The sequence below is a fragment of the Cryptomeria japonica genome, unplaced genomic scaffold (genome assembly GCF_030272615.1).
Source record: "Cryptomeria japonica unplaced genomic scaffold, Sugi_1.0 HiC_scaffold_129, whole genome shotgun sequence".
Lineage (NCBI taxonomy): Eukaryota > Viridiplantae > Streptophyta > Pinopsida > Cupressales > Cupressaceae > Cryptomeria > Cryptomeria japonica.
In genome coordinates, this window is record NW_026728951.1 from 106,725 (window position 1) to 122,500 (window position 15,776).

General features: G+C 60.2%; 1 non-coding gene across 1 annotated transcript; it reads right to left on the bottom strand.

The window, feature by feature from the left end:
- Positions 1-4,241: 4,241 nt before the first annotated feature.
- On the bottom strand, positions 4,242-4,360 carry LOC131866061 (5S ribosomal RNA). The gene has a single exon (XR_009364693.1). It is a non-coding gene; the product is annotated as a 5S ribosomal RNA (ribosomal RNA).
- Positions 4,361-15,776: the final 11,416 nt, after the last annotated feature.

The following is a 15,776-nucleotide window of genomic DNA, read 5'->3' on the forward strand; positions in this document are numbered from 1 at the left end:
GTCGGAGCCCGGTTTGCCCCGGGTGCGCACCTCGCGTGCACCTTCGCCGGGGTGGGCACCTCGGCTGGGTTGCGCGCCCTGGTGCGCACCAAGGAGCGCTCTGAAGTGTGCTCCAAGGTGCGGCGTGCACGAAGTCGGAGCCCGGTTTGCCCCGGGTGTGCACCTCGCGTGCACCTTCGCTGCGGTGGGCACCTTGGCTGGGTTGCGCGCCTTGGTGGGCACCATGCAGTGCACGAAGTCGGAGCCCGGTTTGCCCCGGGCGCGCACCTCCGCCAGGGTGGGCACCTTGGTGCGCACAACTTGCCTGGGCTGCGCACCAGGAAGGGCTCAAGATGGCACCCGCGTTCCGTTTTTTTCACTATCTTTCAGAACGGAAATTTTAAAATATCGTTTTTTTTTGCCTTTTCTGGAAATTAGTGAAGGCAGCGCATCAAAGGTGCGCAACGCTGGTGCGAACCTGGGAGCGCTCCGATGTGTGCTCCAAGGTGCGGCGTGCACGAAGTCGGACCCCGGTTTGCCCCGGGTGCGCACCTCGCGTGCACCTTGGTGCGCACACCTTGGCTGGGTTGCGCGCCCTGGTGGGCACCATGGTGCGCACCAAGGAGCGCTCCGAAGTGTGCTCCAAGGTGCGGCGTGCACGAAGTCGGAGCCCGGTTTGCCCCGGGTGCGCACCTCGCGTGCACCTTCGCCGCGGTGGGCACCATGGCGTGCACGAAGTCGGAGCCCGGTTTGCCCCGGGTGCGCACCTCGCGTGCACCTTCGCCGGGGTGGGCACCTTAGTGTGCAGACCTTGGCTGGGTTGCGCGCCCTGGTGGGCACCATGGTGCGCACCAAGGAGCGCTCCGAAGTGTGCTCCAAGGTGCGGCCTGCACGAAGTCGGAGCCCGGTTTGCCCCGGGTGTGCACCTCGGGTGGGCACCTTGGTGCGCATGCCTTGCCTGGGCTGCGCACCAGGGCGGGCTCAAGATGGCACCCGCGTTCCTTTTTTTTCACTATCTTTCAAAACGGAAATTTTAAAATCTCATTTTTTTTTGCCTTTTTCTGGAAATTAGTGAAGGCAGCGCATCAAAGGTGCGCACCTCGCTGCCCACCACGGTGCGCAACGCCGGTGGGCACCCGGGAGTGCTTCGAAGTGTGCTCCAAGGTGCTGCGTGCACGTTGTCGGAGCCCGGTTTGCCCCGGGTGCGCACCTCGCGTGCACCTTCGTCGGGGTGGGCACCTTGGCTGGGTTTGCCCCGGCTGCGCTCCGAAGCGGGGTTATTGGAGCGCCGCCTCTTTTTTTGTCGGAGCGTTTGGTGGGGTTTCTCGCATTGGCTCTTCCGAGGCCCGGTTGCCACCCTGGCGCGCACGAAGTCGGAAGTAGGGTTAATTGCCCGGGTGCGCACCTTTGCCAGGGTGGGCACCTTACCTGGGCTGCGCACCAGGGCGGGCTCAAGATGGCACGCGCGTTCCGTTTTTTTCACTATCTTTCAAAACGGAAATTTTAAAATCTCCTTTTTTTTTTGCCTTTTCTGGAAATTAGTGAAGGCAGCGCATCAAAGGTGCGCACCTCGCTGCCCACCTTGGTGTGCTCTGAGGTGCGCACCCGGGAGCGCTACGAAGTGTGCTCCAAGGTGCGGCGTGCACGTTGTCGGAGCCCGGTTTGCCCCGGGTGCGCACCTCGCCTGCACCTTGGCCGGGGTGGGCACCTTGGCTGGGTTTGCCCAGGGTGCGCTCCGAAGCGGGGTTACTGGAGCGCCCCCTCTTTTTTTGTCAGAGCGTTTGGTGGGGTTTCTCGCATTGGCTCTTCCCAGGCCCGGTTGTTGGGTGCGCTCCCACCCTGGCGCGCGCGAAGTTGGAAGTTGGGTTAATTGCCCGGGCGCGCACCTTCGCCAGGGTGGGCACCTTGGTGCGCACACCTTGGCTGGGCTGCGCACCAGGGCGGGCTCAAGATGGCACCAGCATTCCCTTTTTCTCACTATCTTTCAAAACGGAAATTTTAAAATCTCGTTTTTTTTTTGCCTTTTATGGAAATTAGTGAAGGCATCGCATCAAAGGTGCGCACCTCGCTGCCCACCTTGGTGTGCTCCGAGGTGCCCACCACGGTGCGCAACGCCGGTGCGAACCCGGGAGCGCCCCGATGTGTGCTCCAAGGTGCGGCGTGCACGAAGTCGGACCCCGGTTTGCCCCGGGTGCGCACCTCGCGTGCACCTTGGTGCGCACACCTTGGCTGGGTTGCGCGGCCTGGTGGGCACCATGGTGCGCACCAAGGAGCGCTCCGAAGTGTGCTCCAAGGTGCGGCGTGCACGAAGTCGGAGCCCGGTTTGCCCCGGGTACGCACCTCGCGTGCACCTTCGCCGGGGTGGGCACCTCGGCTGGGTTGCGCGCCCTGGTGCGCACCAAGGAGCGCTCCGAAGTGTGCTCCAAGGTGCGGCGTGCACGAAGTCGGAGCCCGGTTTGCCCCGGGTGCGCACCTTCGCCGCGGTGCGCACCATGGCGTGCACGAAGTCGGAGCCCGGTTTGCCCCGGGTGCGCACCTCGCGTGCACCTTCGGCGGGGTTGCGCGCCCTGGTGGGCACCATGGTGCGCACCAAGGAGCGCTCCGAAGTGTGCTCCAAGGTGCGGCGTGCACGAAGTCGGAGCCCGGTTTGCCCCGGGTGCGCACCTCGCGTGCACCTTCGGCGGGGTTGCGCGCCCTGGTGGGCACCATGGTGCGCACCAAGGAGCGCTCCGAAGTGTGCTCCAAGGTGCGGCGTGCACGAAGTCGGAGCCCGGTTTGCCCCGGGTGCGCACCTCGCGTGCACCTTCGCCGCGGTGGGCACCATGGCGTGCACGAAGTCGGAGCCCGGTTTGCCCCGGGTGCGCACCTCGCGTGCACCTTCGCCGGGGTGGGCACCTCGGCTGGGTTGCGCGCCCTGGTGCGCACCAAGGAGCGCTCCGAAGTGTGCTCCAAGGTGCGGCGTGCACGAAGTCGGAGCCCGGTTTGCCCCGGGTGCGCACCTCGCGTGCACCTTCGCCAGGGTGGGCACCTCGGTGCGCACACCTTCTCAATGTTTTCTTGCCTTTTCTGGAAATTGGTGAAGGCAGCGCATCAAAGGTGCGCACCTCGGTGTGCTCCGAGGTGCGAACCCGAGAGCGCTCCGAGGTGCCCACGAAGTCGAAAGTCGGGTTAATTGCATTGTTTTCCCCGGGTGCGCTCCGAGGTGCGCAACATCGGCGCGCACCAAGGAGGGCTCCGAAGTGTGCTCCAAGGTGCGCACGATGGCGTGCACCTCTGGTGCGCACGATTCGGAGCTCGGTTTGACCGGGGTGCGCACACCTTGGCTGGGTTGCGCACCTTTTGTGCGCTCCAAGGTGCGCACGAAGTCGGAGCTCGGTTTGCCCCGGGTGCGCACCTTCGCCAGGGTGCGCACCTTGATGCGCACGCCTTGGCTGGGCTGCGCACCTTGGTGGGCGCCATGGTGCGCACCTTTCGTGCGCTCCAAGGTGCGCACGAAGTCGGAGCTCGGTTTGCCCCGGGTGCGCACCTTGGTGGGCGCCATGGTGCACTCCGAGGTGCCCAAGATTGGTGCGCACCAAGGAGCGCTCCGAAGTGCGCTCCAAGGTGCGCGCGAAGTCGAAAGTTGGGTTAATTGTCCGGTTTGCCTCGGGTGCGCACCTTGCGTGCACCTTCGCCAGGGTGGGCGCCTTGGTGCGCACACCTTGGCTGGGCTGCGCACACCTTGGCACCCGCGTTTCCTTCATTTTAAATTTTTTTTTTTTACAATCTCTCAAGTGGGAAATTCTATAATCTCAACTTTTTTTGCCTTTTCAGGAAACTTTTGAATGGAGCGCATCATTGGTGCGCTCCGAAGTGTGCTCCAAAGCTCTCTCCAGCTGCGTGCACCTGCCCCGGCCGCGCACCCGGCCCCGCCCAGCTTCGCTCACCTGTCCCGGGCGTCTGGTGCGGAACCTTAGAGTAAGAAACATCACCGTGCACCTTGGCCAACGTGCGCGACTCGACCGAGCGCGCACTGGCCGAGGTGCACACCGATTTCACCTGGGTGCGCGCGCAGCACCTCGGGCGCACCGGGGTGCGCGCACAACGCCCGGGTTGCACCGTGGCCTGTGTGCTCGGGGCGCCTCGGGTGCGCGCTCGGTGTCGCCCCCCGCGCGCGCGGTAGTGCGGGCAGCGCACCCCGGCCCGGCCCGGCCCCGACGAGAACGCAAACGGGCAAAAGGTTTATTCAAATAGCATTGCGACGCCCGGCGAAAAACTAAAAAAGGGTGCAACACCGGGACTTCCCGGGAGGTCACCCATCCCAGTACTACTCCGGCCCAAGCGCGCTTAACTGCGGAGTTCTGATGGGATCCGGTGCACTAACGCTGGTATGATCGCACCCGTTATGAGCTTGTCGCAGTGTGTACTTAGCAAACCGCGACCCACGTGCGAATCCACCCCGGCCACCCACCCCCGTCGAGGTGCACACCCTCCCTCGCGAAGTGCGCCCCGTTCGCCAAGTGTGAGCCCTGCCCGGGTGCGCGCACCTTGCTAGGGCGTCGGGTGTGCACCCGGCCCGGCCTACGTGCGTGCACCTGGAGGGGGCGTCGTGTGCGTGCAGTGTCCCGTCTGCAACGCGGTGCCCACACACCACCTCGGGCGCAACGACCTGCGCTCACATGTGGGCCGAGTGCACCTTGGTGCATGTTCGGGGCGCCTCGGGTGCACGCTCGATCTTGCCCCGGTGCACCAAGGCGCTCGGTTTGCCCCGGGTGCGCACTTGGTGCAAGGTGGGCACCCAAAATAGGGATCAAGCACCAAAACACAAGTTTCGGGATGCAAAATGGGACCCAAGGACCACAAATGCGTTCCAAGACCCATGATGGGTCCACGAGAACAAAAATGTGTTCCGAGACTTAATAAACAAATATTGGGTTTTAGGAGAAGAAACATGCTCTGATGCCCAAAACGAGAATCGACCCCGAAAAGGCCACAGGCCAAAAGTGGGATGCGAGACAAAAAAAAATGGGACCCGAGGACCAAAATTGGGTTCCCAGGTCGAAGACAGGGCAACCGGACAAGAAACGACCTCTAAGGCTCGAAATGAGTCCCGACGACTAAAACTTGACAAGAAGCACCCATCAGGCACCCAACTCGACACCCATGGGATGCCGACCCACCCGGGCTTCCACCTAGCACACCTTGGCACCCACCCACCCTCGCACCCAACCTCGCACCCAACTTAGCACCTTTGAACCCACATTGGCACTCACCCTGACCCTGGCACCTTGGAACCCACATTGGCACTCACCTTGACCCTGGCACCCACCTTTGCACTCACCTTGGGACCCACCCTGGCTCCCACCTCGGCACCCACCCAGACACCCACCTTGGTTCCTTGGCACCCACCTTGGATCCTTGGCACCCACCCCGACACCCACCTTGGCACGCAACTTGGCTACTTGCCACCCACCTTGGCTCCTTGACGCCCACCCCGACAACCACCCCGTGACCTACCCTGGCTAGGGTTGGTGCACACCCACCCTGGTGCCCACCTTGGCACCCACCCTATGACCCACCTTGGCACGCACCTTAGTACCCACCCCGTTACCCACCCTAGGACCCACCCCGTGACCCACCTTGGCCAGGGTGGGTGCACCCACCCTGGTGCCCACCTTGGCACCCACCCATCCTAGCACCCAGCCTGTGACCGGGCTTGGAACCCAACCTTGCACCCGCACCCGTCTTGGCCAGTGTGGGTGCGCACCCATCCTGGCACCCACGTTGTGACACACCCTTTAACCCACGCACCCTAGCACCCACGTTGGCACCCACCTTGGAACCCAACCTAGCAACTTGGCACCCACCCCGTGACCCACCTTGGCATCCACCATAGCAGTCGCCGACTTGGCACCCACCTCGGCACCCACCTTGACACTTGTGGACCCACCTTGCCACTCACCCTAGCATCGACCCATCCTAGCACCCACCCTGGCACCTTTGCACCCTAGCACTCACCCATCCTAGCACCTAACCTGTGACCCACCTTGACACTCACCCTCGCACCCACCTTGGAACCCAACCTAGCACCCACCCACCCTGACACCAACCCTAGCACCTACCCACCCTTGCACCCACCCTGTGACCCATCTTGGCACCCACCCATCCTACCACTCAACCTATCACCCACCTTCTCACCCACCTTGGCATCCACCTTAGCACCCACCCACACTGGCACCTTGGCACCCACCTCGGGCAAGGTGGGTGCACACCCACCCTGGCACCCAATTTAGAACCCACCGAGCATGTTACCCACCTTGGCACCCACATTGCAGCCCACCCTAGTACCCACCCTATGACCCACATTGGCATCCACACCCTAGCACCCAGGCACCTCGACACCCGCCTTGACACCCACCCTAGCACTGAACCTGTGACCCACCTTGGAACTCACCCTAGAACCCACCCACCCTGTGAACCACCTTGGCATCCACCTTAGCACCCACCCACCTTGGCACCCACTCTAGCACTCACCCATCCTAACACCCAACTTGTTACCCACCTTGGCACCCGCCCTCGCGTCCACCTTGAAACCCACCCTAGCACCCACCCACGCAGGAGCCCACCTTGGCACCCAACCTAACACCCACGCATCCTGGCACCCAACTTGTGACCCACCTTGGAACCCACCCTAGTACCCACCTTTGAACCCACTATATCACCAACCCACCTTGGCACCCACCCTATGACCCTCTTTGGAATCCACCCTAGCACGCACCCACCCTGGCACCCACCATGGAGCGCACCCTAGCACCCACCCACCTCGGCACGCACCTCAACACCCACCTTGGTGTGCGCACTGCGCCAACCTCTCAAAGACCCTATGTGGTGCGCTCCAAAGTGTACACCTTTGGTGCGCTCCAAGGTGCGCACCTTTGGTGCACACCGAGGTGCACACCAAAGTGTGCACCGAGGTGAGCACCAAAGTGCACTCCAGGGTGCACACCAAGGCGTGCACCTTTGGTGCGGTCAATGCAAACGAATTCGGAAGTTGGGGTCGATGTCCTAATCGCTGCTGCAGACTACACGTATGAGAATCGGACAAATAGCTTTATATAGGGGAGGTGTTGCGTTTGATGGGTCGACTCCCCTGGTTGTGTGCACTGCACCAACTTCAAAGACCCTGTCTTGTTTAAGAAGTCAAAAGTTGGGGTGGATGTCCTAATCATTGCTGCAGTCTACGCATGTATGAGAATCAGACAAATAGCTTATATAGGGGAGGTGTTGCATTCGGTGGGTTGACTCCCCTGGTTGTGCGCACTGCGCCAACCTCAAAGACCCCGCATAGCAGAAGAAGTCGGAAGTCGGATTTTGGTGAGCACCAAGGCGTGCACCTTTGGTGCGGTCAACGCAGACGAATTCAGAAGTTGGGGTGGATGTCCTAATCGTTGTTGCAGGCTACACATGTATGAGAATCAGACAAATAGCTTATATAGGGGAGGTGTTGGGTTTGATGGGTCAACTCCCTTGGTTGTGCGCATTACGCCAACCTCAAAGACCTTGTTTTCGTTAAGAAGTCAAAAGTTGGGGTCAATGTCCTAATGGCTCCTGCAGGCTACACATGTATGAGAATCGGACAAATAGCTTATATAGGGGAGGTGTTGGGTTTGATGGGTCGACTCCCCTGGTTGTGCGCATTACGTCAACCTCAAAGACCTTGTTTTCGTTAAGAAGTCAAAAGTTGGGGTCGATGTCCTAATTGCTCCTGTAGACTACACATGTATGAGAATCAGACAAATAGCTTATATAGGGGAGGTGTTGGGTTTGATGGGTTGACTCCCCTAGTTGTTCGCATTACACCAACCTCAAAGACCTTGTTTTCGTTTAGAAGCCGAAAGTTGGGGTCGATGTCCTAATTGCTCCTGCAGGCTACGCATGTATGAGAATCAGACAAATAGCTTATATAGGGGAGGTGTTGGGTTTGATGGGTCGACTCCCCTGGTTGTGCGCATTGCGCCAACCTCAAAGACCCTGCATTGCGGATGAAGTCGAAAGTCAGAGTTTGGTGTGCTACAAGGTGTGGTCGAAGGTGCTCACCTAGGTGTGCACCTTTGGAGCACAGGAAAAGTGCCCTCCAAAAGTGCGCACCTTTGGAGTGCACAAAAGTGCCCTCCAAAAGTGCGCACCTTTGGAGCGCAGAAAAGTGCCCTCCAAAAAGTGCCCTCCAAAAGTGCGCACCTTTGGAGCGCAGAAAAGTGCCCTCCAAAAAGTGCCCTCCAAAAGTGCGCACCTTTGGAGCGCAGAAAAGTGCCCTCCAAAAAGTGCCCTCCAAAAGTGCGCACCTTTGGAGCGCAGAAAAGTGCCCTCCAAAAGTGCGCACCTTTGGAGCGCAGAAAAGTGCCCTCCAAAAAGTGCCCTCCAAAAGTGCGCACCTTTGGAGCGCAGAAAAGTGCCCTCCAAAAAGTGCCCTCCAAAAGTGCGCACCTTTGGAGCGCAGAAAAGTGCCCTCCAAAAAGTGCCCTCCAAAAGTGCGCACCTTTGGAGCGCAGAAAAGTGCCCTCCAAAAAGTGCCCTCCAAAAGTGCGCACCTTTGGAGCGCAGAAAAGTGCCCTCCAAAAAGTGCCCTCCAAAAGTGCGCACCTTTGGAGCGCAGAAAAGTGCCCTCCAAAAGTGCGCACCTTTGGAGCGCACAAAAGTGCCCTCCAAAAGTGCGCACTTTTGGTGCGCACCAAGGCGCTGGTTCGGTCGTTGCAGGCGAGTTCGGAAGTTGGGGTCGATGTCCTGAGCGGAGGTGCAAACTACACAGGTGTCGGAATCGGACAAATAGCTTATATAGGGGAGGTGTATGCTTCGATGGGTCGACTCCCCAGGTTGAGCGCACCGCGCCAACCTCAAAGACCCTACGGTATGGATGAAGTCGGAAGTTGGGTCCGATGACCAATTCGATTAGTAGGTATGCTCATGAGGTCGGAATTTGGGTCCGATGACCTGCCATGTGCAGGAAGGCGAATGTTGACACTGTGCGTTGCAAGGTGCACACCAAGGCGCTGGTGCGGTCTTTTTAGTCGAGTTCGGAAGTTGGGGTCGATGTCCTGATCGGAGGTGCAAGCTACACAGGTGTGGGAATCGGACAAATAGCTTATATAGGGGAGGTGTATGCTTCGTTGGGTCGACTCCCCGGGTTGAGCGCACCGCGCCAACCTCAAAGACCCTACGGTATGGATGAAGTCGGAAGTTGGGTCCGATGACCGATTCGATATGTAGGCATACTCGCGAGGTCGGAATTTGGGTCCGATGACCTGCCACGTGCAGGAAGGCGAATGTTGGCACTGTGCGTTGCAAGGTGCGCACCAAGGCGCTGGTTCGGTCGTTGGAGGCGAGTTCGGAAGTTGGGGTCGATGTCTTGATCGGAGGTGCAAACTACACAGGTGTGGGAATCGGACAAATAGCTTATATAGGGGAGGTGTATGCTTCGTTGGGTCGACTCCCCGGGTTGAGCGCACCGCGCCAACCTCAAAGACCCTACGGTATGGATGAAGTCGGAAGTTGGGTCCGATGACCGATTCGATATGTAGGCATACTCGCGAGGTCGGAATTTGGGTCCGATGACCTGCCATGTGCAGGAAGGCGAATGTTGGGACTGTGCGTCGCAAGGTGCGCACCAAGGCGCTGGTGCCGTCGTTGCAGTCGAGTTCGGAAGTTGGGGTCGATGTCCTGGTCAGAGGTGCAAACTACACAGGTGTGGGAATCGGACAAATAGCTTATATAGGGGAGGTGTATGCTTCGATGGGTCGACTCCCTGGGTTGAGCGCACCGCGCCAACCTCAAAGACCCTACAGTATGGATGAAGTCGGAAGTTGGGTCCGATGACCGATTCGATACGTAGGCATATTGGCGAGGTCTGAATTTGTGTCCGATGACCTGCCATGCGCAGGAAGGCGGAATTTGGGTCCGATGACCGAGTTGATGGCGTGCCATGCGCAGAAAGGCGGAATTTGGGTCCGATGACCGAGTTGATGTTGATGGCCCGCCATGCACAGGAAGGCGGAATTTGGGTCCGATGACCGATTTGAAGGCGTGCCATACGCAAAAAGGCGGAGTTTGGGTCCGATGACCGAGTTGATATTGATGGCCCGCCATGCGCAGGAAGGCGGAATTTGGGTCCGATGACCTGACATACGCATGGAGTCCGACTCGGGGGCCGATGTTCGATTCGATGACTTGCATTGTGGGTAAAGTCGGAAGTTGTGGTCTTTGACCCGATTCGATGACCAGACTTCGGCTGCTTGAGAATCGGACAAATAACTTATATAGGGGAGGTAGTGTTCTCGAGCATCCTCCCCCCGTGCCCGTTTATGTCGATTGATGCTGGTGCTCGACTGGTTGGAGCGCTCGGATGCAAAAATCTTGCACCAGGATTTATCGATTGTGATGGACACGGCAAGTCTCCTGATTGCTATGCAGGAGCTCATCGTGAATCTCTATGCGGCCTTGGTATGGACTCGACCTGCGGAATGGTTCGGCAATGGTAGTCGCTCCAACACGTCCTTGCAATGGCCACAGAGGTGATTCGACTAGAGCTCCAGTCTAGCTTTTGGGTTGCTTGGCGGACTGGTATAGCCGCGATCGAGTTCCGGCCATGAACGTTTTAGATAGCTCTTGGGCTTTCTGGGACGGAAGTCGGAAGTTTGGGCTGTTGTCCGATTTGATGACCATTCTTCGGATGTGTGAGAATCGGACAAATAACTTATATAGGGGACTGTGTTGTCTCACGCAGCCCCCTCCGTGCCCCTCTATCTCGACCGATGTTGGTGCTTGAAAGGGTTGGGATCGCTCGGATTTATAAACGTGCACCACCATTTGTCGAGTGTGAGGGACGCGGCAGGTCTCCTAAATGCTATGCGGGCGCTCTCTGAGAATCTCTATCCGGCCTCGACACAGACTAGTCTTGCTGAATGGTTTGGCACTGGTAGTCGATCCAACACGTCGTTGTTGTGGCCGCCTAGGCGATTCGATTCGAGCCCCCGTCTAGCTTTTGGGTTGCTTGGCGGATTTTGCCCTATCCGCAAGTGAGCTCGGTCCCTAAACGTTCGAGAAACCCGATTGCTATGCGCCGACTCTCTTTCTTGCGAGCCTCCATCTAGCTTTTGGGTCTCTACGGAACGGAAGTCGGAATCTGGGACCGTTGTTTGATTCGACGAGGCAGACTACGGTTGTGCGAGAATCGGACAAATAACTTATATAGGGGAGGTGTTGACTGGAGCATTCTCCCCCGTGCCCCTCTAACTCGACCAATGCTGGCGCTCGAACGGTGGTAGCGCTCGGATTTTCATTGAGCGCCAGCATTGGTCGATTTAGAGGGGCATGCGAGATTCCCGAATGCTATGCGAGGGCTCTAACGGAAATGTCTATTGGTTTCGGTATGGATGCAATTGCGAGTGGTTCGGCAAAGGTAGTCGTTCCGATGCGTCCATGTCGTGGCCAAATCGATAATTCGATTTGAGCCCTCGTATAGCATTTGGGTCTCTCGATGTGATTCCGCATTCCAGTCCCTTTGGGCACTGCTTGAGCCGCATCCCAGGGGGTTCCCTTCCCAATAATCTGCCTCGCAACCCGATTGCTATGCGGTGAGGCTCCTCGGCCGCCTCGGAACTATCTGTGTATCAGACGCATCGCGGGATAAGGGGTTGGCAACGGTAGTCGCCCCAAGCGCGTCCGATGCTTGGACCATTCCGAGGCGGCCCTGAAGCCTCTTCCGTCTAGCCGTTGGGTCCTTCTCGCCGCATCCCTCGCCTCGCACCCCGATTGCTATGCGGTGAGGCTCCTCGGCCGCCTCGGAACTATCTGTGTATCGGACGCGTCGCGGGATAAGGGGTTGTCACTGGTAGTCGCCCCAAGCGCGTCCGATGCTTGGACCATTCCGAGGCGGCCCTGAAGCCTCTTCCGTCTAGCCGTTGGGTCCTTCTCGCCGCATCCCTCGCCTCGCACCCCGATTGCTATGCGGTGAGGCTCCTCGGCCGCCTCGGAACTATCTGTGTATCGGACGCGTCGCGGGATAAGGGGTTGTCATTGGTAGTCGCCCCAAGCGCGTCCGATGCTTGGACCATTCCGAGGCGGCCCTGAAGCCTCTTCCGTCTAGCCGTTGGGTCCTTCTCGCCGCATCCCTCGCCTCGCACCCCGATTGCTATGCGGTGAGGCTCCTCGGCCGCCTCGGAACTATCTGTGTATCGGACGCGTCGCGGGATAAGGGGTTGTCACTGGTAGTCGCCCCAAGCGCGTCCGATGCTTGGACCATTCCGAGGCGGCCCTGAAGCCTCTTCCGTCTAGCCGTTGGGTCCTTCTCGCCGCATCCCTCGCCTCGCACCCCGATTGCTATGCGGTGAGGCTCCTCGGCCGCCTCGGAACTATCTGTGTATCGGACGCGTCGCGGGATAAGGGGTTGTCACTGGTAGTCGCCCCAAGCGCGTTCGATGCTTGGACCATTCCGAGGCGGCCCTGAAGCCTCTTCCGTCTAGCCGTTGGGTCCTTCTCGCCGCATCCCTCGCCTCGCACCCCGATTGCTATGCGGTGAGGCTCCTCGGCCGCCTTGGAACTATCTGTGTATCGGACGCGTCGCGGGATAAGGGGTTGTCACTGGTAGTCGCCCCAAGCGCGTCCGATGCTTAGACCATTCCGAGGCGGACCCGAAGCCTCTTCCGTCTAGCCGTTGGGTCCTTCTCGCCGCATCCTTCGCCTCGCACCCCGATTGCTATGCGGTGAGGCTCCTCGGCCGCCTCGGAACTATCTGTGTATCGGACGCGTCGCGGGATAAGGGGTTGTCACTGGTAGTCGCCCCAAGCGCGTCCGATGCTTGGACCATTCCGAGGCGGACCCGAAGCCTCTTCCGTCTAGCCGTTGGGTCCTTCTCGCCGCATCCCTCGCCTCGCACCCCGATTGCTATGCGGTGAGGCTCCTCGGCCGCCTTGGAACTATCTGTGTATCGGACGCGTCGCGGGATAAGGGGTTGTCACTGGTAGTCGCCCCAAGCGCGTCCGATGCTTGGACCATTCCGAGGCGGACCCGAAGCCTCTTCCGTCTAGCCGTTGGGTCCTTCTCGCCGCATCCCTCGCCTCGCACCCCGATTGCTATGCGGTGAGGCTCCTCGGCCGCCTTGGAACTATCTGTGTATCGGACGCGTCGCGGGATAAGGGGTTGTCACTGGTAGTCGCCCCAAGCGCGTCCGATGCTTGGACCATTCCGAGGCGGACCCGAAGCCTCTTCCGTCTAGCCGTTGGGTCCTTCTCGCCGCATCCCTCGCCTCGCACCCCGATTGCTATGCGGTGAGGCTCCTCGGCCGCCTTGGAACTATCTGTGTATCGGACGCGTCGCGGGATAAGGGGTTGTCACTGGTAGTCGCCCCAAGCGCGTCCGATGCTTGGACCATTCCGAGGCGGCCCCGAAGCCTCTTCCGTGTAGCCGTTGGGTCCTTCTCGCCGCATCCCTCGCCTCGCACCCCGATTGCTATGCGGTGAGGCTCCTCGGCCGCCTTGGAACTATCTGTGTATCGGACGCGTCGCGGGATAAGGGGTTGTCACTGGTAGTCGCCCCAAGCGCGTCCGATGCTTGGACCATTCCGAGGCGGCCCCGAAGCCTCTTCCGTGTAGCCGTTGGGTCCTTCTCGCCGCATCCCTCGCCTCGCACCCCGATTGCTATGCGGTGAGGCTCCTCGGCCGCCTTGGAACTATCTGTGTATCGGACGCGTCGCGGGATAAGGGGTTGTCACTGGTAGTCGCCCCAAGCGCGTCCGATGCTTGGACCATTCCGAGGCGGACCTGAAGCCTCTTCCCTCTAGCCGTTGGGGCTTTCTCGCCGCATCCCTCGCCTCGCACCCTGATTGCTATGCTGTGAGGCTCCTCGGCCGCCTTGGAACTATCTGTGTATCGGACGCATCGCGGGATAAGGGGTTGGCAGTGGTAGTCGCCCCAAGCGCATCCGATGCTTGGACCATTCCGAGGCGGCCCTGCAGCCTCTTCCGTCTAGCCGTTGGGGCCATCTCGCCGCATCCCCCACCTCGCACCACGATTGCTATGCGGTGAGGCTCCTTGGCCGCCTCGGAACTATCTGTGTATCGGACGCATCGCGGGATAAGGGGTTGTCACTGGTAGTCGCCCCAAGCGCGTCCGATGCTTGGACTATTCCGAGGCGGCCCTGCAGCCTCTTCCGTCTAGCCGTTGGGGCCATCTCGCTGCATCCCCCACCTCCTCGGCCGCCTCGGAACTATCTGTGTATCGGACGCATCGCGGGATAAGGGGTTGGCAGTGGTAGTCGCCCCAAGCGCGTCCGATGCTTGGACTATTCCGAGGCAGCCCTGCAGCCTCTTCCGTCTAGCCTTTGGGGCCATCTCGCCGCATCCCTCGCCTCGCACCCCGATTGCTATGCGGTGAGGCTCCTCGGCCGCCTGGGAACTATCTTCGTATCGGACGCATCGCGGGATAAGGGGTTGTCACTGGTAGTCGCCCCAAGCGCGTCCGATGCTTGGACTATTCCGAGGCGGCCCTGTGGCCTCTTCCGTCTAGCCGTTGGGGCCATCTCGCCGCATCCCCCACCTCGCACCCCGATTGCTATGCGGTGAGGCTCTTCGGCCGCCTTGGAACTATCTTCGTATCGGACGCATTGCGGGATAAGGGGTTGTCACTGGTAGTGGCCCCAAGCGCGTCCGATGCTTGGACTATTCCGAGGCGGCCCTGCAGCCTCTTCCGTCTAGCCGTTGGGGCCATCTCGCCGCATCCCCCACCTCGCACCCCGATTGCTATGCGGTGAGGCTCCTCGGCCGCCTTGGAACTATCTTCGTATCGGACGCATCGCGGGATAAGGGGTTGTCACTGGTAGTCGCCCCAAGCGCGTCCGATGCTTGGACTATTCCGACGCGGCCCTGTGGCCTCTTCCGTCTAGCCGTTGGGGCCATCTCGCCGCATCCCCCACCTCGCACCCCGATTGCTATGCGGTGAGGCTCCTCGGCCGCCTTGGAACCATCTTCGTATCGGACGCATCGCGGGATAGGGGGCTGTCACTGGTAGTCGCCCCAAGCGTGTCCGATGCTTGGACCATTCCTAGGCGGCCCTGAAGCCTCTTCCGTCTAGCCGTTGGGGCCTTCCCGCCCCATCCCTCGCCTCGCACCCCCGATTGCAATGCGGTGAGGCTCCTCGGCCGCCTTGGAACCATCTGTGTATCGGACGCATCGCGGGATAAGGGGTTGGCACTGGCAGTCGCCCCAAGCGCGTCCGATGCTTGGACCATTCCGAGGTGGCCCTGAAGCCTCTTCCGTCTAGCCGTTGGGGCCTTCCCGCCCCATCCCTCGCCTCGCACCCCGATTGATATGCGGTGAGGCTCCTCGGCCGCCTTGGAACTATCTGTGTATCGGACGCATCGCGGGATAAGGGGTTGGCACTGGTAGTCGTCCCAATCGCATCCGATGCTTGGACCATTCCGAGGCGGCCCTGCAGCCTCTTCCGTTTAGCCGTCGGGGCCTTCCCGCCGCATCCCTCGCCTCGCATCCCGATTCCTATGCGGTGAGTCTTCTCGGCCGCCGCGGAACTATACCTGTTATTGCTACTGCATCCTTCGGCTGGTAACCTCCTCTGCCGCCTTGGAACGTTCTCTTTGTCGGACGCGTCGCGGGATAAGGGGTTGGCACTGGTAGTCGCCCCAAGCGCGCCCGATGCATAGACCGCTCCGAGTCGACCTTGCTTTCAGCCTCTCACATGCATAGACCTCTCTGAGTCGACCCTGCAGCCTCTCACGTTTAGCCTTTGGAATCTCGCCTCACAACATGATTGCTA